Here is a 24,597-nt window from a genome sequence, read left to right on the forward strand (position 1 = left end):
CTACTGACATGAATGAATGAATGCAATATTACCTAAGAAAGTTTTTCAAAAGACATGACTATTGATTAAGCCTATAAAAAATGGTTTCGTGTTTACTGTAGCGAATTAGAGTGTATTTTTTTAAGCGGAAGGTAGAAATTTAAAAGAAAAATGAAATACTTGCATTTAATTCTTTCTGCTTTTATGATACTGAATGTAATACATGCGATGTATATATATATATATATATATATATATATATATATATATATATATATATATATATATATATATATATATATATATATATATATATATATATATATAACAGAACTTGGGAGAATATTATTATTGTTATATTTGAATTTAACGTCCCATGCTTATGCACCGATACTAAGAGAAACAATAATTATGATAATAATGAAGGGTAGGAGAAAAAGGGAAAACCTGCGAGAAAACCCATACATACAATGTTTGTCCAACACAAAGCCCACTTGGCACGAGCTCGAATTGAACCAAAGAACCCACGCACTACAGTTAAACGCTCTACGACCGACCACTGCGCATCATATTATTATTAACAAATCACTCATGAAGTGTTTACAATCTGTAATACTTCTCGTAATAATTTACAGATACTTTTGTTATACGCTAATTGATTTATGGGAGAGTCTTGAAAAATTTCTACGCCTTATGGTGAATCGGATTCCACCTTAATTCGGTGTTAAAAGGGTCTAGGTCAAAACCCCCACAGCCAAAACCCCCACACTCAAGAAATGTCAAAACGCCCACACGATCGGTCATAACTTCCACACAAATGGACAAATCTCCCAACGCACGAACGGTCAAAACCCCCACAGCCAAAACTCCCACACTCAAGAAATGTCAAAACGCCCACATGATCGGTTATAAGTCCCACACAAATGGACAAATCTCCCAAACGCACGAGCGGTCAAAACCCCCACAGCCAAAACTCCCACACTCAAGAAATGTCAAAACGCCTACACAATCGGTCATAACTCCCACACAAATGGACAAAACAGCCACACATAGCAACGGTCATAATCCCCACATAAATGGACAAAACTCCCACACAAATGATCAAAACTCCCACATGTAGAAATTGTCACAACTGCCACACAAATGGACAAAAACCCCACACAATCGGACAAATCCCCCACACTCTGAAATGATCGTGATTGCAGTCTTTGTTGCGGCTCTTTATGACGCCCACTTTAGTGTTTCTGTCATTAGAAAACAGTGCAAGAAGAATAGTTGCAACATCAGTTTAAGTGGAATAAAAAATGTTATTAAAAAGTACAAGGGCAAGACATGCAACCAGGATCATTTCAGAGTGTGGGAGATTTGTCTGATTGTGTGGGGGTTTTGTCCATTTTTGTGGCAGTTGTGACAATTTCTGCATGTGGGAGTTTTGTCCATTTGTGTGGGGGTTTTGTCCATTTATGTGGGGATTGTGACCGTTGCTATGTGTGGGAGTTTTGTCCGTTTGTGTGGGAGTTACGACCATTGGAGGTTATGACCGATTACCAGTGTGGGGGTTTTGGCTGTGGGAGTTATGACCGTTCGTGCATTTGGGAGATTTGTCCGTTTGTGCGGGGGTTATGACCGTTTGTGTGGGCGTTTTGGCTGTGGGAGTTTTGACCTTTTCCCTGTTAAAAGGGACGCGAAATTCTATTCTAATCAACTACAATTGATTTATTATAATGGATTTTTTTTAAAGACTAAATACAAACTTTAACTCAGATGTAGAATATGACCTTGTGTTTCTGGTTCGTTATTTTAGTCGTTCTTTTTATATAATTTTATTTGTGTAGAGGGGAAATTGAGATTACAATCTCGTGAAAGCAAACGTGTGGAAAGATGTGCTACACAAAGGAGGAACACGGTAGACTCAACAGATGAAAATCTGATGTTCGAAATCTGAATAAGATAATGGTCAGGAGAAATATCAGATTAATATTGGTAATAGATTTGAGGTTTTGCATATTAAGGATCATGAAACAGTGATATTGTAAATAAAGAAAAAAAAAACATCCTTGGTATTATGTAGGAACCAGCAGAAGAAAACATAAGATTGTTAGGATGGAGAAGCGTAGATCATTGGCCTAATCAGAAATAAGCAAAGAAAACGGAATGGACTATCTTTTCTATTCATCGAATACTTTATTATTATTATTATTATTATTATTATTATTATTATTATTATTATTATTATTATACAAATCAAATTATTCATGTATGTTTTCAGATAATCAAAATAACTAATAACTATTTGTGTGAGATACCAGTGGCGGCTTTAGTGGGTAGGCCGGATAGGCACGGGCCTATTCAAAAATTTTGGAAGATATATAAACGCTAAAAGGTACAATAAATATATTTTCCACTATTTATATTAATGATAGATAATTATTTAACAAATAGCATCAACCACTACTGTAAAAGTAATTTCCTACTGTCATTAATCAATCAAATGTGTGTATGTATCCGTAAGCGAGGGAGAGGGCTTACCCAAAATTACAATCCTAAAGCCGCCCCTGGAGAATACATTACACTCCATCATCAGTGATATTCGCGACTGAATATAATAAAACCCATAGTGCACAAGTAGTTATTAATCACATTGTCCGAAAATAAAATGTTAAAGACAAGGCATTAAAGGTGATAAGATTTGCAAAATAAATTTTTAGTTGCAGTTTACTTCAACAGTTTACTTATCACTATTATTTCCTTGACTGAGAACGTATAGTAAAGTGTCTACAAAGCATTGTCTTTCAAGTATTTCTCTTTTATCCTTTAAAAATTCTTGTCATTTCCTCTCCTCTTCCTTTTAATATGGCCTACGAATCACGAATTGTACAATATGTCACGAACAAGTTAAGATTTCTAATATATTCCTTCATCACGTTTCCTTCTCGTTTAAGACCTTACAATGTGAAAGATTATTTATAATCTGATGATAAACCATCTTTTGTCCTCTCCAGAACATTTCCTTAATTGGCCATGCTTTACAGTAAGTTTCTCCAATAGGCTTGAGTAATGAAATTTATTTAACAGACTTCATGCTCTGGTCGTATGATCACTATCACATCATGTTGAGAAAGCTTAAGCAAAGCCGGTGGGCAAAAGACAAAGATTTTTTTTTTTTTTTTAAAAAGAAAGGAGTTAAAACTACCTTATTAGGAATCCTGTAATTTGCAGTTTGCACTGTTTATACTTTTCATGAATTTTACACCGATCACCTTATTTGTTCACTATATAAGTGCTATCGTCGAAAAAACTTGTAGATCCCTATATGACGGATTTTAAAATGTTAAAATTCACCCATAGTGTTTGTCACTTTATTCCGTTATATAACTATATAGGTCTAACTTTATAAGGGACCGAAGTGGCTCAGTGGTCAAGCACTCACTTCTAATTTGTGGAGTCCCAAGTTCGATTCCAACTGGCTCAAAAATGGGACTTCTAATGAACAAACGCCGTGTACAATTTCTTCCGTTTCCTTCCACTTTCTCATTCTACCAGGTCGTTCGTTTTCATAGCCTCGAAGCATAAACATGGAACGTTAACTAAAATACGAAACTTTATAACAAAATATGTATTTTTTGTCTTCGTACAAATATTTATGAGTTTTAGTGTATCGGAACTTCGTACAAAAGTTGCAGACTCTATAGTTCTCTTTCAGGAATGAGGAACCTTCAATGTGTTCTAATACTGGTCCCTCTTCTCCCCATGTAGAGTCAAATTTTAACGTGTATAAAATGTAGACATCTTGTAATGACTTTGTGCCGAAATGCATGATATTTTACGATGTATTTTTTTTTTCTTTACAGGTGTTGACAGTAGAGCATCTGTAAAAACGTGGCGAGAATGGAAGATATTGAAATTCGTGCAGTCGTCAAGTAGGCCTACCTGAAATTTACATTGGGCAAGCATGTTCCATCATATAACACAGTTGCGAGATGGTGCTGTCAGTTCAGCTGTGAAAGACCAAATGACGTGACTAATGTATAACTTACTGCAAAAGCAAATCAAGTGCAATAGCAAACCTATTTTTGTGTTACGTGCGTATCCTATTTTCGTTCGCATTGAAATCCGACAATTTGAAAACTTTCTAAGTTTTGTTAATTCACTGATAGTCTGTATAATGAAATTTGCTCGTGGATTTCTGTTTCAGTAGGTAATGTACACGTATCACACTAATTCTCTTTTTTTTTTTTTTTTTTTTTTTAATTTTTGTACGTAGTACTTGTATCGTTATATGACGTTTATACAGCATAACTTAATAATATACAATACCAGTAAAAAGAATTCCTTGAACGAACTATTAATGCATCTTAATTTGTTTTGTATTTATTATAGTAAAACATAGTATTTGATATGCGTTATTACAAACAATATTTTTTTCAATATATCTTTCAAAAGACGACAGTTAACTTATGATCGAGTATTACTCCTAAATCAATGATTTCCGCCCTCCTTTCCAAAATATTGCTATTCATCTTACACTCTAACCAGAAGAAAATATACATTTCTCCTCTGGTACCGGTGCTGTAAGGTATATTTAATTTTCGTCTATTTGTACTGGAATGTTCATGCATGTTAAAGATACTAATGTTAACTATTAAGTTTAGAAAAGGTTTATGAGAGTCGCACCATTTGAATCTATCAATGACGCACCATTTGAATCTATCAATGAATATAAGATTTCTGTATATATTAAAAAAATCCGCTTGTTCTGCATTCATGTGGTCCCAGCGCAAGGGCGCAAATGTTGTGGTTTCCAAGGGGGGCAAATATAAGCGAGGTTTCAAATATAGTTTCAAATTTTGCTATAACTAATGTAAAAATTCTATTGGGCTTTCGATATTCCCAAGTACGATTTTCTCTTGGGGGCGCTCGCCCCACCTTGCCCCCCTGATGGGCGCCCTTGTCCCAGCGTCCACGCCGTCGAACCTCTCTGGAGCTGCCAGTGTCACTCATCATTGTCTTCAGTATTTTGTTATTCTTGATATATCATTTGACGAAACTGATAGAGAAATAATCACAGTTCAACAAATTTCGATCGTAAGTAAGTAAATTGTTTAAATTTATGATTTTTGCATTCATTTAAGCATAATATGAGAAAATGTAATAGTAGTGCACTATTCTAAGCGCTGGTGAAAAAAAAAATACCCCTGTACAACAGTATCAGTATATTTCAAATGTATTAAAATATATGGAAACATTTAACCAAAGTAATTGTAAATACCGAGATTAAGGTATTTTTACATTCATTTAAGCGTAATGTGATAAGTTTGGATATAATTAAGACATACACTAGCCCGTAACTTTTATACCCTTGTACATCCATACTTTAAAATGCCTAAATCAATGTTATATAACGAGCTTCAAATTGTGGTAGAACAAATTTATACAAATATGTTTTTGCTACATCAAGTAAAATCAGCACGAAGTAGTCCTTATTTCTTTATAATTGAATAAGAATTCACAATTAGTATAGACAAAATCCAATGGTTCGAAAAGAAGCAAAATAAAATACAATATAAATTTTCAAACCAACAACTACAGCACAATATAGGCAAAAGTTTCGTGAGATCCCTTGTACAAAATGCATTCCTGTTGAATTCATTTTGAGCGTCTTCGCTTGGCTTGACGTCTCCACTTGTCCTCATATCTCTTCTCCGTGGCTGCAATATCTTGATGAAAACACTCACTTACTGCTCCACAATCCTCAGGAAAAGAGTCGAGATGGGAATGAAAAAGTGGAGTTTCAGAGACATATTGCAACCAAGTTTTTCGTAGCATAACAACTCAGCCACTATTTCTCTATAATTTGTTGCTCGGTGTTTTCCCAAGAACTGTGAACAAACACTTTTCAAGCTTTCCCACTCAAATTTTTCCTCCCCTTGTAGAATTTCATCGAACTGATGATCTCTGAATAGCTGTCGAATCTGTGGTCCTGTAAAGTCTTCTTCTTTAACTTTGGCGTCACTTAAGCGAGGGAATTTTCCTCTTAAGTACTTATAGGCCTCACCTTATTGGTTCATGCTCTTAACAAAACTTTTCATGAGACCTAATTTAATATGAAGTGGGGAAAGCAAAATTTGCTTACGATCTACAAGTGGTTCATGTACATTTTTCACCCCTGACTGAAGAGTTTCTCTTGCACTCCGGTCACTTTTACCGTAGTAAGATGCACGCGCTCTACTGTCCCACTCACAAATAAAGCAACTTTTTGTATACCCTAACTGCATACCTAACAACAGCGCTATCACTTTGAGGTCACCACAAATAATCCACTGAAAATCATAATATTTAATGGCTTGAAGTAAACGTTTCAAATTTTCATAAGATTCTTTCAAATGAACTGCATAATCTACAGGAATTGAAGGAAGTTCATTTCCAATATGTAAAAGCACTGCCTTTAAACTCACCTTTGACGAATCTATGAAGAGCCTCCACTCCGTAAGATCGTAGTTAATTTTGAGAGCCTTCATGAGACCACTTATATCTATACATCCCACAAGTGTGTCTTGCATAGTAAGAAATGAGGTGAACTTCTTTTCCCTATTCGTATACACTGAAACATTTACTTCATCCTGCAATAAATTCCATTGTTGTAACCGTAACGCTAAAATTTCAGCTTTGCTTTTTGGTAGGTCTAAATCCCTTAGATCATTTAGCTTTTCTTGAGTGAGTCTATGTGGTTCACTTGGTGAGTCGTTTACTACAGTCAGGGTCGTTCGAAGTACTTCGTTCAGGAGCTACAACTTCTTGATCATCATCGGAAGAAAAGTCGTATTCTTTGGGTGTGTCAGGAACAGGTAGTCATTCTCCATGCAGAACTGGGCGCATTGCAGAAGAAATATTAGAATATATAAAGATCTGCTTCTTCTTCCTGGAAATTCCCTTCTGGACACAAGGAATCATACAAAAGTAACAATCTTTGATATGGTCGCTTGGCTCCCTCCAAATCATAGGCACTGCAAAAGGCATTGACCGTCTCTTCCCATTAATCCAGTTTCTCAGATTGCTTGCACAAGTGTTACAATGTGGGGTGCCCAAGCCTTATCCTGGTCTCCAATTTTATAACCATAGTAAAGTTCATAAGCTTTCCTTATTAATAGTGTTATATGCTGCTTTTGTGAAGAAAATGTTACTTCTCCACACACGTAGCAGAAATTGTCCGCTCTATTCACACAATGTCGCAGCACTTTCGTCTAAAACAGTGGTGTCCAATTATAATTAGCCTGCGGGCCATAACTGTCTTTACTAGTAAAGTGCAGGGCCGCAGCTAATAATAATAATAATAATAATAATAATAATAATAATAATAATAATAATAATAATAATAATAATAATAATAATTATTATTATTATTATTATTATTATTATTATTATTATTATTATTATTATTATTATTATTATTATTATTATTATTATTATTATTATTATACAAAAGAAAAATATAGAAAATGTATTTGAAATATTACATACGTATTCGGTGTGACAAATGAAGGTCACTAGCAGCGTTTACAAGGGCTGGGACATCTACATCCATTCCTGTTGCGAGCTGCAGATGATGTAAAAGAGAAGAATCTCCAAGGCACCTTGTGAAGCGATTCTTCACAGTTTCCTTGGTGAAAAATACACTTTCACACAAATAAGTACTACCAAACATTAACACTCTTTTTCGACTAAACTTTCAAAGCTTAAGAAAATGTGCTGCCGTGAATGCCCGCGCCTTTTTGTGTACAAAGCGCTAAATTGATGCTTTATTTCGAAAGAAGAGTGGAAATATTAAAAGAATGAATAAATACAAATGAAAATACGAGTGAAAATACGTAGTATGAGTAATAACAATCGTAAGTCCTGAAAGCTTTGTGGGTCGCAGAAAATGGTTTGGCGGGCCGCATGCGGCCCGCGGGCCGCCATTTGGACAGCACTGGTCTAAAATGTCATCTGAAGCAACTCAGAGGAACTGTTCAAAAATATGCTTTTAAAACTGTTTTCTTTTATATGCAGCACTACAAGAAAATCACAACAACTCTGATAACTGCAATAACGTTGTTATTTCGAACAATAGCAAAACGCAACTGTGATAAGAAATACTGTACGAAATTCTCTAAGTAGACGAAATACTGTAGAGATTCACGGTATCCCTCTTCTTCCTAATGAGGATGTCACTAGCTTGGTTAAAAAAGTGGGTAATGCTTTAGATTTAAACATCAAGGATGACATGATAGATGTTTGCCATAGGTTGAAAAAGTCACCAAGCCAGCCTAACCCAGGTATAACTGTAAAGTTTGTTAGACGATTTGATAAGGATAGTTTCCTCAAGAAAAGAAAAGTTAAAAGAAACTTGAGTTGTAAAGATATAGGATTTTTTGTGGGGGGAACTATCTACGTCAACCAAAGTCTGTCATTAAATAGAAGAATTGTATTTAGTGAAGCCAGGAAAGTTAAGAAAGAGAAAAACTTTGATTTTCTTTGGATCGACAATGCGGGAAACATAAAATTGAAAAAGAAGGAAAGTGATACGTATGTATACACTCTAAATACTGTAGACGAGGTCAAAAGTTTGCTGTGAGCTAAATGGTTGATGATACGCATTGTATAACATTGAATTATCAGAATGTAAGAGGTTTAAAAACAAAATTAAGGGAATTATATATAGGTATCGCTGCAGCAAACTTTAAGATCATTATCTTAACTGAAACTTGGCTGTGTGACAATATTTACAATAGTGAATTTATCGATAACAGATATAATGTATTTAGACAAGACAGACCTAATAGAACGGGAGGGGGTGTTCTTGTTGCAGTATCAAATGAAATACATGTTGAAAGTTTGATAATGGATATTGAAGATATGGAAGTGGTTTGTCTCAAATTGGTAATGGGTGGCAAACTTTACTACTTAATATCGGTATATTTTCCACCCAATTCTAAAATTGATAAATATCATGATTTTTTAAGCAGGGTTGAGAGCATACAAAATATTCAATATCATGAAATGATCATCGTTGGTGATTTCAATATTCCGTCAGTTACAGATTCTTCTTATAACTTTATGCAGGGTGGATCTGTTTGTATCTCATTAGCAAATTTTTTGTCTTTATATAATTTACAATCATATAACTCTATAAAAAACGATTATAACAAAACTTTGGATTTAGTGTTATCTAATGTGAAGAGTGGTATTGCAGTAAGTCATAATATGTGTCCTTTTGTAAAAGAAGATAAACATCATCCTTCTCTTACTTGTCAATTTTATATCAAGGAGCAGGTTAAGAAAATCAACTGTAGTCCGATCACTGTATATAATTATGCGAAAGCAGACTTTTATAACTTATACAAGGGACTACAGAGGGAAAATTGGAATAGACTAATTATAAATAAGGATGTTAATAATGCTCTAGATTGTTTCTATAATATTTTCAACAATATTATTGATACATATGTTCCAAAGCGGATGTTACATAAGAAACATTCATATCCATGCTGGTTTACTACAGAAATAATTAATATTTTAAAAGAGAAAGAATATTATAGAAAACGAAAACTGCATTCAGATTATAATCTAAACAAATTTAAGGAATTGCGTAGAAAATTAAAAAGTATTATGGATAAGGCACATAAATCGTATATTTTTCAAACTGAAAATCTGATAAATACAAATCCGAAAACCTTTTGGAACTTTATCAACAACGAAAAAGAAAATAAATTAGCAACTAGTAATATGACCTATCGAAAACAATCTCTAGATACCAACAATTGTATTTCCAATGGTTTTGCTGAATACTTTAAAAGTGTATATTCTGAAGATCCTGCTAATTATAATATAACCGATTCGGTTAACTTGAAGGTATCCCAATGTTTGAATATAAATTTTGTTACTGAAGAGGATTATGTAAAAGCAATTAGAAAGTTGAATTCATCAAAATCCTCGGGACCTGATTTAATACCAGTTTATATATTCAAAGGCTGTGGCGAAGTATTGATGAAACCATTGTGTTATATTTATAATCTTATATTAAGAACACAAGTTTTCCCTGAAACTTGGAAGATTAGTAAAATCCGCCCAATTCACAAAAAAGGTAATCCATCTGAAGTTGAAAACTATAGACCGATATCATTAATTTCTACTCCGTCTAAAATATTTGAACAGATTCTTTATGCTAAAATATATAATCATGTGAAATCTTATTTATCTATATACCAGCATGGATTTTATTCCAGGAGATCTACAGTAACTAACTTAATTAATTTTACTCAATATCTCTCTGATTCACTTGATAGCAAAAATAATGTAGATGCCATCTATACAGATTTCGCTAAAGCCTTTGATAAATTAGATCATGACATATTGCTTAAAAAGTTATCAGCTTTTGGTTTATCAGATAACCTTTTAATATTAATTTCATCGTACTTAAAAGGCCGTAAACAATTTGTGATATTTAATCAAGTCAGTTCCCAATTGTACGAAGTTAATTCTGGCATACCTCAAGGATCGAACCTTGGACCTCTTCTCTTTTTGTTGTTTATTAATGACCTACCGGCAGTAATAAAACATTCTAATTGTTTAATGTTTGCGGACGATATGAAATTGTATAAGGAAATAAAGACCCACAATGATGCTTTGCAATTGCAGGAGGATTTGGATGAGTGTTATAGGTGGAGCATTTTAAATAAACTACATTTTAATGTGAAGAAATGCTTAGTTATAACTTTTTCTAGAAAACATAATCCACTCCATTTTGAATATACGCTGAACAAAGAAGCTATTCAAAGAGTTAAAGAAGTAAATGATCTGGGTGTAAGGTTAGACAATAAATTGTGCTTTAATACACATATTTTAAAAATAATAAATGACGGATATAAATCATTGGGATTTTTAATCAGAAGTACGAAAGAATTTACAAATATGCAAGCGCTTAAGATTTTATTCAATAGTCTCATTCGTAGTAAGTTGGAGTATGCATCTATAATTTGGATACCTTTTTATAAGTCTATCAATAAGAAAATTGAAAGAGTACAAAATAAATTTTTGAGATACTTGTACTATAAAACATATAAAAGATCATCGTACAAAGAAAATGTATCTTATTCAGCGTTGCTAAAAAAGTTTGACTTCATATCTTTGTGTGATAGAAGACATTTTATGGAACTTGCTTTCCTCCATAAGTCTGTAAATGGAATAATCGATAATCCAGAATTTCTCAAATTGTTTTATTTTAATATCAACAACAAATCTCTACGAATGAGACCTCCGTTTTGCTGTAAAAGATCATATTCAGTAGCTCATTCAAATTCTCCTGTAATTAGATTATGTAAAAGATATAATAATATTATAAAAATGAATACAGATGTAGATTTTGCGATGCCTTTTCTCATGTATATCAACATAGTAAAGAAAATTATCAAATTTGGTCGAGTTTAATGAAACAAATAAATATTGACTCTGTAATCCTTGAATAGATGATGTTACTGTTTTATAATGAAATGTCCTGGTGGTTCCAAGGGTAATAAACAATATGATGTTTTCTTTTTAGGTTTTACATTAATATGAATTTTTGCGTACAATATCCTAGACTCGCTAGTTAATCATTATGATTTCATTTAGTTTTAGTATATACTAACACATTCTCTGTTCTTTTTAGAAATACTCTATGTATATCTATGTATGTTTGTATGTGTATGTATGCATGTGTACTTATATGTATACATGTATATATATGTATATATGTGTGTGTGTATATTTGTATGAATCTATATATGTGTAAGTGTGTGTGTGTGTGTATGTGTGTGTGTGTGTGTGTGTGTGTGTGTGTGTGTGTATGTATGTGCATGCGAATGTATGTATTTATATTATTATTTTGGATTATGAAATCCCATGTTAATGGAGATAAATTGTAAAGAAGGTATGGAATTCTCTCCTTTTCTTTTCTCTTATTGTAACTTTTATTTACTTATTTTGTTTGAATCTATGTATTTTTGTTCTATTTACGAAATTTTTATATTTTACTTTTTGTAAGCCTATTGTAATTGGGGTTTATGCCATGTAATAGGTGCAAAATAAATTAATAAATAAATAAGGAATAGAAAGAAACAAAGCACTTTGTATTGTTCCCCCAGTGTTGCCAAATCAGGGACATTTTTATCCCAAATAAAGCGATATATTTACTATTATAACGTTATTTTTAGACATGGATCGATGTAAAACAAACACCAGAGCAAATATTTGATTTTCGCTTTCACATTCATGATTAGCACCACAAAATCAATAAGAATTAGGTGTTTTGCTCAATTTACATTTTCATTGTTGAACAGTGTAATATCCATACACTAGCTTCCTCGCCAACCTCTTCCTCTTTCGTATCGTTCATCAACTATAAGTATATTCTTCTTCCTCTCTCACTTCGTAACTATATATATATATATATATATATATATATATATATATATATATATATATATATATTACCAGATTATATGTTTCCAGCATTTCTTCGTTGTATTTTCGTTCTGCTCAATTAACTTCCAAAATTGAATCGCTTATTTCATCCGAATGCTCTTAAATGCTGACACTAACTTGCGAAACAGTTATGTATATGTAACAAAAGTTAATTTGTATCCGGATATATGAATGAAAAATCAAGAATAATATTTTTATTCTTCAGTTTTCCGCTGGCGGTAACGCTGTTCCTTCACATTATGCACTCTCCCATATTTTCGATGTGTATGGAACTTCTAGGGAAAAAACATTACAATTTTAATGTCAGAACATGATTCAAACGAAAGATTCCATAAATTCTTTAAAGATTCCATAAAGACTCCATGTCAATTTATTTATTTATTTATTTTGCAATTTCAATAAAGCACTAGGTTGGTCAGAATGAAATGTCCGCCGAGGTGCACCATTTCCAAAAGCCAAAGATATGAAAGATACAACATCTAAACATTGTTCGGCGTAAGCTCTAAACTGCAATAAACAAAGCCACGTGAAACTAAATCTCGCTGATTTGCTGCCGTCCTACCGACGCTTGTACTCCTCCGCAAAATAGTTCATGTGATTGGATTATTACTTTTACTATGAAGTTCCATATAAAACTGCTACATTATTATAAATGACAAAAATATAATACGGATTATCTAATAATACTGCAATCGAGTGTGGCTAATGAAACAATAGAAATAAACACTAAACATGTGCAGTAATTATGGCGCCAACTCAACTGTGGACGGGTGTTCTGCTTTTAAAGTCTGAAAGATGGCTGGCATAAATCCCGGTTCAGCGAGTGTTGTGGTGAAACACGAACAAGGCAAACCTTTACTCACTAAGCAACAATTGTTTACCAGCGAAATTCAAATACTTTTTTTTAATCTTTCGAGTTTTTTCTTTCCTTTCCGCTGCTGCTGTAAGTATCTGGACAACACGAAACAGTATTGTCAAAATGCACGTGTATAATTTGCTCCTCCCCGTGGGGAGTGGGAGTGATACATCACTAGCCAATCGTATTTGTGACAAGCGGAAGGATAAAAATATTTTGTTTATCGGAGTTTAGAGCTTACGGTGAACAATGTATAGTTAGTCATAATAGTCGTCATCTGCAACGACATACTTCTACCATTTCTCAGCCAACGGTTGGGTTATGTAGCAAAAGAAGTTTGGAGTTTACGATGCCAAGAAGTCTTCAACCGCCCTATCGTCAGGTCTTCCCTGCCAAAAAGTGTCCGACATGCCGGAAGAGGTGGTAGTCAGTGGGAGAGATACCGGGGAATACGGTGGATGAGAAAGGATTTCATACTACAACTCGTGTCGTTCAACAGGAAGACACCACGTCTGTTGACCATCACTGGATAATTGCGCGCAAGTTTGCACAGCATTTCATGGTCAGCACTGTAGTGATCTGCATTAATGGTTTCACTTCACCTGAGAAAAATATGATGAATTTTCCCACTATACACCACCACGCAGAAACACCTTCTGTGGATGGAGAGGTTGTTTAGGAAACTGTCCTGGACGTTGATGACCATTATCTTGACCGCTTACGGTTGTCAAAGCAGATCCAGTTTTCATCTGAAGTGATAATCCGATGCAGGAAACTTTCCCGGTTATTATTTACACTAAGTAAACTGCACGCCTCAAGATGGCGATAGTTATTAGTAGGCTTGCTAACTCATGTGGTACTCCTGAGTCCAACTTTTTCACCTTACTGATTTCACAAAGCTGCCAAACGACAGTGGTGTGCTGTATGCCTTACTGATTACATGAAGCTGAATATCGACAGTGGTATGGTGTACGCCTTACTGATTAGACATGGTGCACAACAACTTTGCGCTTGAGTGACGTAATGCTGTTCGCGATTTGGCTCCCATATGACCGTGATTTAGGAGGCAGAAAAGTGAACTTATCAGAGTTGCCAACTGAAATAAATATTCGCCATGAATCTAGAAATGTAAGGTATTATTCATAACTCGTACGTTGTACTTTTTCATCTATGTATATCTAGATCATTACTATTAATAATAGACGTTGCAGTCCACAAATAAAAATGAAATGTCAAATATTTTTTATCTATGTGTGTGCGTACATAAAGAAAACACTCACCTGCATTTCTTCCATTCCGTATAAGTCACCGTCAGTATCCTCCTCTGAATCACTGTTTCTATCACTATCGACACCACCCAGACTGATAACGACCCTCTCAGTAATTTCATCCATAATTCCTTCAGCTTCCCAATACTGAATTTCAATTTGCTTCACGTGATTACAAACTGATATCCATTCGTTCCTCCCGATTTGCTCGAATCTAATTTCACAGAGTTTTTTGAACATCATTAATTTTGAAAGTCTTGTTTCATGACGCAACCCATCCTTGGGATCTTTGTGTGCTTCACTTTGGGGTTTATAACATTTATAGTCACGTTAATTCACTACAACACACATCGAGACACCTACAAACTATTACACTAGCCTATCCACACTACACTGGGCCGGAATACGATAATAACACCCTCGTAACAACAAACACCTTATTTTCAATCTACCAACACACTACACGAAACTCAGCCAAAGAACAAAGCTCGACAAGCATAGGAAATATCTAATTTCGAGGGGTGAGTGAGCCATGTCTCTTGTTTTAGACCCTAAGCGATTGACCACCAAATGTGTGGGAGGCTTCCATTTTTTTTTTTTTTTTTTTTTTTTTTTTTTTTTTTTTTTTTTTTGTAACCCAAAGTCAAAATAAGAAGGGTGAAAGAATGTTTTCCACTCAGTAGTATTACTTAGCATTGTGTTATAGTGGTATATAAAAATCTGAATTTTTGTTTTTTGTAGAACTAAAATACTATGTGTATATATTCTTTTGTGTGGATATATTTGTATGAAATTCCGGCTGAGTTAATTTTAGCTGGAGGCGAAAAATTGTGGAACAAGATACACGAACTCATTCTCCTTATCTGGAACAAGGAAGAATTGCCACAAGAGTGGAAAGAGTCAATCATTGTTCCAATTCACAAGAAAGGCGACAAAACTGACTGTAATAATTATCGAGGCATTTCTCTTCTGTCAACATCCTATAAAATCCTTTCAAATATTCTGTTAGCAAGATTGTCCCCATACGCAGATGAAATTATTGGAGATTATCAGTGCGGATTTAGACGAAATCGATCAACTATCGACCAAATATTTACCATTCGCCAAATACTCGAAAAGAAGTGGGAATACAATACCCCGGTACATCAAGTATTTATTGATTTTAGAAAGACTTACGACTCGGTTAGGAGAGAAACATTATACAACGTTCTTACAGAACTTGGAATACCGAGAAAGCTAATTAGATTAATTAAGATATGTTTAAGTGAATCCCAAAGTAAAGTCCGGGTAGGAAAATTTTTGTCCACAAGCTTCCACTTCGAAAATGGCCTGAACCAAGGAGATGCGTTGTCGCCATTATTATTTAACTTTGTGCTGGAATACGCCATAACGAAAATCAAAGATAGCAACCAGTGCCTAGAGTTGAACGGCATTCACCAGGTTATGGCAAATGCTGATGATGTAAATTTAATAGGGGATGATAGGAGAACAGTAGAAATAAATGCAGAGATCTTATTAAACGCTTGCAGGGACATGGGTTTAGAAGTAAATGCAGAGAAAACTAAATACATGGAAGTGCGTCGGGACCGTAATACTGCAAATTGTGGAGGCGTTAAAATATTAAATAATACTTTTGATAAAGTGGATACTTTCAAATATTTAGGATCAGTATTAACAGACGAAAATCATATTCACGAAGAAATTAAATGTCGATTAAAAGCAGGGAATTCGTGTTACTATTTGGTTCAAAATCTCTTGTCGTCGCGAATTCTGTCGAGGAATTTGAAGCTTAAAATATATAAAACGATAATCATGCCTGTTGTTGTGTATGGTTGCGAAACATGATCGCTTACTCTGAGGGAAGAACATAGACTGAAAGTATTTGAGAACAGGATCCTGAGAAGAATATTCGGACCCAAGAGGAACGAGAATGGGGAATGGCGGAAGCTTCATAACGAGGAACTACATAGTTTATACGGTTTACCCAACATTGTTAGAGTCGTCAAGTCTAGGAGGCTTAGGTGGGCAGGTCATGTAGCGAGAATGGAAGAAAGTAGAAACGCTTTCAAAGTCTTGACTGGTAGACCCATAGGAAAACGACCATTAGGAAGGCCTAGGCGCAGATGGGAGGATAATATTAAGATGGATCTCGCAGAGATAGGAATACAAAGTAGAAACTGGATGCAATTAGCTAAGGATAGAAGTCAGTGGAGAGCTTTTGTGAACGCGGCACTGAACCTTCGGGTTCCATAGGCCATAGAGTTAGTTAGTTAGTTATATTTGTATGAGTTCTTTACTCTTTATTTATGCCGGCACGTTCAGGTATTTGATACATTCAGTTATTCTTAATTTTAATAATTGATTTCAAATTCTCTTATACTTTGGTTAATTAACGCTATTATATGGAAGATAAAAGATCTTTTTTAAAAACTACGATCAGAAGTCTAAGTAGGGAAATGATATATAATGTCAGAGCTTGCTTTGAGAAAGAAAGAGCAAACGATGGTCTATTGTTGTCAATTGTACCAATTGCAAAAATAGTGGAGAGCATGTATGATGCTTTGAAAAGAGACAAACATTCAGTAATAAACAAATTAGTTTTTTTTTTAATAAACAATTTAGGATTTACTACTGAGAAGCTTGGATAATCACGGTTGGCAACATATCTTGCGCATGCGTAGTATCAACCATTTCCTCTAATTTTCATCTTACTCGCTCGGGAAGTAACGGTTTCAAAGTGCAAAGTTAGCTTGCGTCGTGTCTACATGAAGCTGCCGAACGACAGTGGTATGGTGTATGCTTTACTGATTGCATGAAGCTGCCGAACGACAGTGGTATGGTGAATGCCTTACCGATTACGCGGAGCTGCCAAACGACAGTGGTATGATGTATACCTTGCCGATTCCACGGAACTGCCAAACGACAGTGGTATGGTGTATGACTAGGATTGCCAGACGTCCCGGTTTTCCGGGAGAGTCCCGATTTTCAATGGAAGAATTAATTGTCCCGAAAGAAGCTTTCGGGACGCCTGTTTGTCCCGGTTTTCCTTCTTTAGATTGAAAAGAAATCAACCTGCAAGAACTGGTATGTCTCACCTACTTTTCGGAAGATTTGTGTAGCCAATTAATTTTACTAAACAAACAACAGGGAGTTTGAAATCACATTCGTTCTTTCGTCCTATGGGTTGTTTAGCTATCAGAGGGGAAAAAAGGATTTAAGACGGGTATGTTACTTAAATAATTTATTGAATCAGGCCGGTAGCCAGCCCAAAAATATAGGGGGGTGCGGTACAAGTTAGCACAGGCCCGATCCAACCATATTATAGTTCATTTGCAAGCCTACCGTGAAAATTTTAGGGTGGGCATGGGCCCCTAGATTCCTGGATACGGGCCTGTCTTGAATATCACTTTCAATAAAAAGGAAGTATTTTTCAATGTGACGGACTTTAACTACTAGTTATACTTCAATTTGCAGCGCAGAACTGCTTCACTGTTGGAACTAATCAACAATGGTGATACTGCTCTCAGTCACTGCATGTTAATCGCATTTAAACTGTCTTCCGTCCTGTCTGATGTCTTCTTAGGCACAATTTCTTCTGAGAACTGAGTTGTCTGTAATATATTTTCCCATGTGTGGATAAATATTTCTGTGCACGCATTCAACAATTTTGAATTTATATTCTTTCTTCTGTACATCATAAAATTTTCAGGCTAAAATTCCATAACAACTTACTCTACCACAAGAAGTGACAGTTACACACATTAAGGCACGTGTCTTGTTTAATTTTGATAATGGACTTTGTTTTCTGCCAAACTTTTCGAGAGCCTGCGTAAGTCTTCCAGGAAATTTAGTTTTTGTTTATCGTTCTGAATTCAGCATAAACATATTTTTTCTTGCTAAATGCTAAATTTGTATTTCTTTAGGGGATTGTTTCTCTCAGGTGATGATGCAACAAAGAAAAAAAATTATCTCCACTCATAAATGGGAGGGTGTGTTCTAATTAGCGCAATATTTAGGAGCTGTTAAAACACAACAATTTGGAATTAGGAATAAGGGACGCCAGGCAGTTCTTACTACATTATCTTTTCACATTCTTTATACATTTTTTGTAGGGCTTCATTTATGTTAACTACGTATAGAATGAACTGGAAAATTGTGAGTAGTAACCGGGACAAGACAGGTAATTAATTGACTCCGATCAGTGTTCGTAGGTTTGTCTTAAGAAAATTTCCCTCGATTTACAGAAAAATTTTCCTTTTCTTATCAAATTTTCCCTAGTTTGTTGAGAGTCCAATTCCTATGACAGAACTTACGTGATTTCAACAACTGGTTCAAATTATGATACTTTGAACAGGGAAACATACACACGAAACATACACCAACTATTACTATTGTTTTGGTTTATTTCTGAAGAACAAAGAAAACTTTATGAATTTATATTGCTCAATTAGTCAGCGCGAGAATTTCCCTGAATTTTTCACGTTTTATCGAAAAATTCCCTTTTCCCTTTTGCTAAATTTACCTATGAAATTTCCCTAGATTAGGGAAATTTCCCTCAAACTACGAACACTGACTCCGATCAAATACTGTAAGTATGGAACCTAACCCTACATATAGTCTGAGATTGGTGTCCCGGTTTTTCGTTTACAAAATCTGGCAAATAACTAACACGCCCGCAATGGAGATGCCGCACTGACTTAGTGGTACAACGTTTACCTCTGGTCCGTGGGATTCCTCGTTCTACCCCAACTTACACCAAGCTTCGTGGGGGACAAACACCGTGTGTGTACGTTTTCTCAAGTTTCCTCCTACTTTGTTCATTCCACCATTTCATACATTCTCATCATCACTGTCTCTTTTAGCCTACAGGACATACAACCAGGGACGTAAAACTGAAAGATTGTGTATCATTTTACAAATGTAATAGACTTCCCTTCAAATTGTATAGGCATGTAGGTATCATTCGAGCATGCTATAACGTTCATGTGCTAAGTAATCTATTTAAAATTACAGATTGTGTACTATTTTTTTCCTTTTAAATGTGCAGAATTACACACCTGGTATAAACAGAAATAAAAGGAATAGGGAAGAAGCACCCCTTATTTTATTAGTTCATTTCTAACACTGAGTGCTACACTAATAAGCGTCACTCACATCACAATTAATTATAGCACTCTATTTGCGGGCCTACATTTATGGTCTAAGAGATGATCTGACCCCTCCAACGACTCTTCTGGATCTGTTAGAGGTTTGAATTCGTAAAGAAAAATCGTTCGCAATTGTGTGTTCTCCATGGCTCACTTTCAAACGACTCTGTTTAAGAACGCCCTGCCTCCTGTCTGTTTTGGTACCCTAGCTTGTTTGCTGGACGTGTACAGAGTTTGTGACGGGTGACATCCAGAAGTCCTAAAGTGCAGAAGTCCTAAAAGGCAGAAGTCCTAAAAATATGGGCACTAGACCTAAATTTTAGGACTTCTGCACTTTAGGACTTCTGCATTTTAGGACTTCTGCACTTTAGGACTTCTGCAGTTTAGGACTTCTGCCGTTTAGGACTTCTGCCTTTTAGGACTTCTGCCGTTTAGGACTTCTGCCGCGATATGATTTTTAGGACTTGTGCCTTTTAGGACTTCTGCCATTTAGGACTTGTGCCTTTTTCATTCACTTGCTTTAGTTCTGAAATTCGCCACCACCACACGAAATTGGGACGATGCAGCAACTAGTTGGCAATAATGTTACGAACGTATTTAATTCCAACAGTAACAGCTATATTTGTACTACTAAGATTTTTATTATCACTACCTAAGATTATTACGAATTACATAATACAACCTATTTCATTCTAAGAATTAATTACATAATTAGTTAAGAAATTCGTTTCTTTCGAATGGAGATACGAGAATCCCAAGACAAATTCCTAAAACAAAAATAAATAAATAAATAATAAAAAAATGTTTAAAAAGCATATTTTACCAGACTTCTGAAACCAAGCAAACATTCAGAATTGCAATATATACTGTGCGGAGCGTATTTTATTAAGAGTAGGACAAAAATCCACCAAAGTTTACTTAATTAGGACAAAAGCTCACTAGACATTTCACGAGTGAACATTAAATACCAACTGTATACATAAAGAAAGCAGTAAATTTAAAATTGAGCAAAGAACATTTATTATGCAATACAGTGGGTGACATTCATAAGTCTTAAACGGCACAAGTCCTAAAAATATAGGCACTAGACCTAAATTTTAGGTCCTGTGCCATTTTTGCAGAAATTACTACATAGTCATTTAGGGGTGTAGCCTGCAAATTTTTCTAGGGAAGCATGATTTTTATATATTAAAAGCAAATCAAAAGTTTATTTCCAGATTACGAAAGCTTCAATAAGACAATAAATTTATACATATTACACATGTACACAAATACATAATATTACCAGTTAGTTCCTTTTTGAACCTGGACCTTGACAGAGCGTAAATTTAAAATCACAGCTTGTGGGAAATGTACGAATCAGGTAGTTATAAGAAATCGGAAACTGTTCATGGAAATCCATTTGTTTGCCTGTATTTATCTTCTGTACTCTTATATAAAAGATGAGTGATTTCTCCCTAACGAATTATTTTCATTTTTAAGAGTGGATGTTTCGGTGTAAACATTAGAACTTTTACACCGAACCAGACTCACACCTAAACGTCCTTACACCGAGCAATCCGTACACCGAAACGCCCTGCACCAAAACGTCCTACACCGAAACAGCCGTATCCCAGGAGTAGTTAATTACGAATATGACAATTATTTGCTACAGAAAGACTTCTGTACAAGAAATATATGTGTAAAAATAATTTATTTCAAAACAACACAAAGAAAGCAAAATTTATGACGTACATAACTAAAACACAATATTATGTTACTAATATGAAGTCAATGGTGTGGAAATAGAGAAAAACAGACATTATGAAAGATCTGGGAATCACATTTGGTAGAAAGTTAAAATTTTGTCAACATAGAAATATATCATGGAAAGAGTAAGAAAGGACAATAGGCTTCATTTATTTATTTATTATTTCAGAACGATAGAATATGTATCTATACAAATAACTTGTAAGAACTAAGGCTCTGTAATATGAAACAATATATCTAAAACTTTGACTAACAGATTGACAGTATTCTTCTTACGGACGCGATGGTAGCGCCACAAGAGATTTTTAGGACTTCTGCACTTTAGGACTTCTGCAGTTTAGGACTTCTGCCTCGGTATGATTTTTAGGACTTCTGCCGTTTAGGACTTCTGCCTTTTAGGACTTCTGCCGCGATATGATTTTTAGGACTTCTGCCTTTTAGGACTTCTGCCATTTAGGACTTGTGCCGCGAAATAATTTTTAGGACTTGTGCATTTTAGGTCTAATGCCGTTTAGGACTTCTGCCTTTTAGGACTTCTGCCATTTAGGACTTGTGCCGCGAAATAATTTTTAGGACTTGTGCATTTTAGGTCTAATGCCGTTTAGGACTTCTGCCTTTTAGGACTTCTGCCATTTAGGACTTCTGCCGCGTCCCCTTTGTGACGCTAGACACGTGATCTCAATCCATCCCTGTGTTGTGTTGTTAAGATGAGTTTCCCACCAGACATCTAAGCCAGCATTTCATTCGCATTGTTATTTGTATCCTTACGTCCTTAAGAGAGTTCTCTGAGCTCCCTCATGACTATATGATTACGCGCCTTCGATGGGGGGTGCTGTTCGATTCCCGACAAGAGCTCTTGTGGTTCAGATGTTTCATGTAACCTCGTTAATAAAAAGGGCGCTAATTCAGATAATTTCCCATTTTAATTCTTTCTCCATATTTAAATTGAATGAGTCATTAAAAAAAAAGTACTAGCACAGAACTTTAAAATAAATGTATAGGTGTTCATTCTTTTAACATGATTGTAAGCCTGTACAAAGCAAGTGGATCCATTAGCATGACTAAATGGCATATACACTGTGTTGTATATTGTATTTAATCTTTTAAAAGCAACATTATATATCACACTTATAAATGAAAGGGTCAAGTTAATAAAAGAGCTGTTTGAAGGCTATTATATAGTGATATTATTATTATTATTATTATTTGTACTGTCCCCGACCTGACCCTGCCTTGCTAGTCGAACATATAATACATACGTAACATATACACACATACTACAACGCCTGTGGCCTTTAAGCAAGCCGGCTGGCAGGCTGCCTCACTCAAATCAGTGAAAGTATTACTTGTGAGTGTGTCTGTGAGTCAACTGGACACAGACCATCCGTATATGGCGAGAGTAAATCTGCCTGGAAGAGGACAACCCTATCCAAACACGGCAGTCCAAGACCAACAGCTCAACAATGTTGCCAGGTTTCAACATGAAGAAGAAAAAGAAGAAAAATAAAATGTTGTTGAACCACTGGTCTAGTTTCCGATTATATTATAATTCTGTTTCGACTAATTCCTTTCTCTGTTTTCTTCTTCTTCTTCTTACTTTTTTCTTCTGGTCACTTCTTTCACTCCTTTCTTTCTTTGATGATAACGAAAGCACGGATTCAACAAACATTCTCTCTGTTATCAAAAGCTCCAATTTCAGATGCAAGCATTTTAGTGAGTGAACGGAGTGGGTGTTTCCTCAGCTGAAGTAAAAGTGTGTATATACGTATGTATGTTTATTCAGTAAACCGCGGCTTTCTTTTACCCTCATCAAGTTGTCAACATTCTTCAGTGACAGCCTTCAAAAAATGCTCTCAGCATCTTTTTTTCTTTCTTCTTAAAGAAAAATCTCTCCCAGTTTATTGACCAAATAAAGAACAACAGAAAAAGGGTCAGAGGGTCAATCCTTTCTTTACTTTGAAATTTATTTATTTAAATTAGTGAAGAAGTCACGAGAACTGATTTCATCTTATCCCCCCAGAGGACACTTAACGTATTTCCATTCGTAATTTGTGTGGCAGTGAAAATTATATAGTGTATTTCGTAGTAGGCACTTAAAAGTTCGAAAGAAAGCTAAAATAATCATATCTTACTATTCTAAAGTGACAGGTTTGCTATTGGAGGAATGACAAAGCATTTGAGCTAAATTGATAACATAGTATTTTATTTGAAGGATTGAGATCAAAATGGACCATCCCCGCCACACTGAAAAATTCGTGTTGCCAACAGTGGCTATACTCGTAAAGAAGAACACTTTCTACAGAAGGAATACTAAATTTATTTTATATTTCGATCGACGTTTTTAGATGCTCCATAAGAGAAAATCCTCTTTTACATTCGATATGTCTTCCCAACATTGTATCTCTAATGCAATATCTATAATACGCCATCTCTCGAGAATGAATATAGCTATTATTGTTATTAGGCAGTTTTCAGATTCAGAATCAGAATCTTTGATTTAGTCAACCGTTTTCAGTGTCATGACTCGTCTATCATGGCATTACATGGAATCTATTTCAGCCAGTCTTCACACTCGGATCAGAATCCTTGATTTACTGTCTTTTGCAGTGTTTGTTTGTTAGGGTACGTGGAATATATTTTACAGGTGGTCCTTAGATTGGATTTCAGTGGGGTTTATGCTTAGTTACTCAGCCCTTTGCAGTATCATGACCTGTAAGTCAGTAATATTACATGGAACTATTTTGCAAGCATTCTTCAGATCCGGAATCAGCATTTTTGATTTACTCAACTGCTTACCTATTTTTATACAGTCTTGAGATTCGGGATCAGTAGAAACATCTTTGATTTACTCACCCGTTCGTAGTGTCAATAGTATGCCATGGAATCTATTTTACAGGCAGTTTTCAGATTCCGGATCAGCATAATTGATTTACTATTTGCAATGCCATGATCTATCTGTCAGTACCATCCCATAAAATCTAATTGCAGGGAGTCCCCAAATCTGAAGGCAACATTCTTGATTAAATCGTTTGCAATACCACAGCCTGCCTGTCTGTCAGTAGCATGTCATGAAATCTATTTAGTAGACAGTCTTCAGGTT

This window comes from Thermobia domestica, chromosome 13 (assembly GCF_964235325.1).
Source record: "Thermobia domestica chromosome 13, izTheDome1.hap1.1, whole genome shotgun sequence".
NCBI lineage: Eukaryota > Metazoa > Arthropoda > Insecta > Zygentoma > Lepismatidae > Thermobia > Thermobia domestica.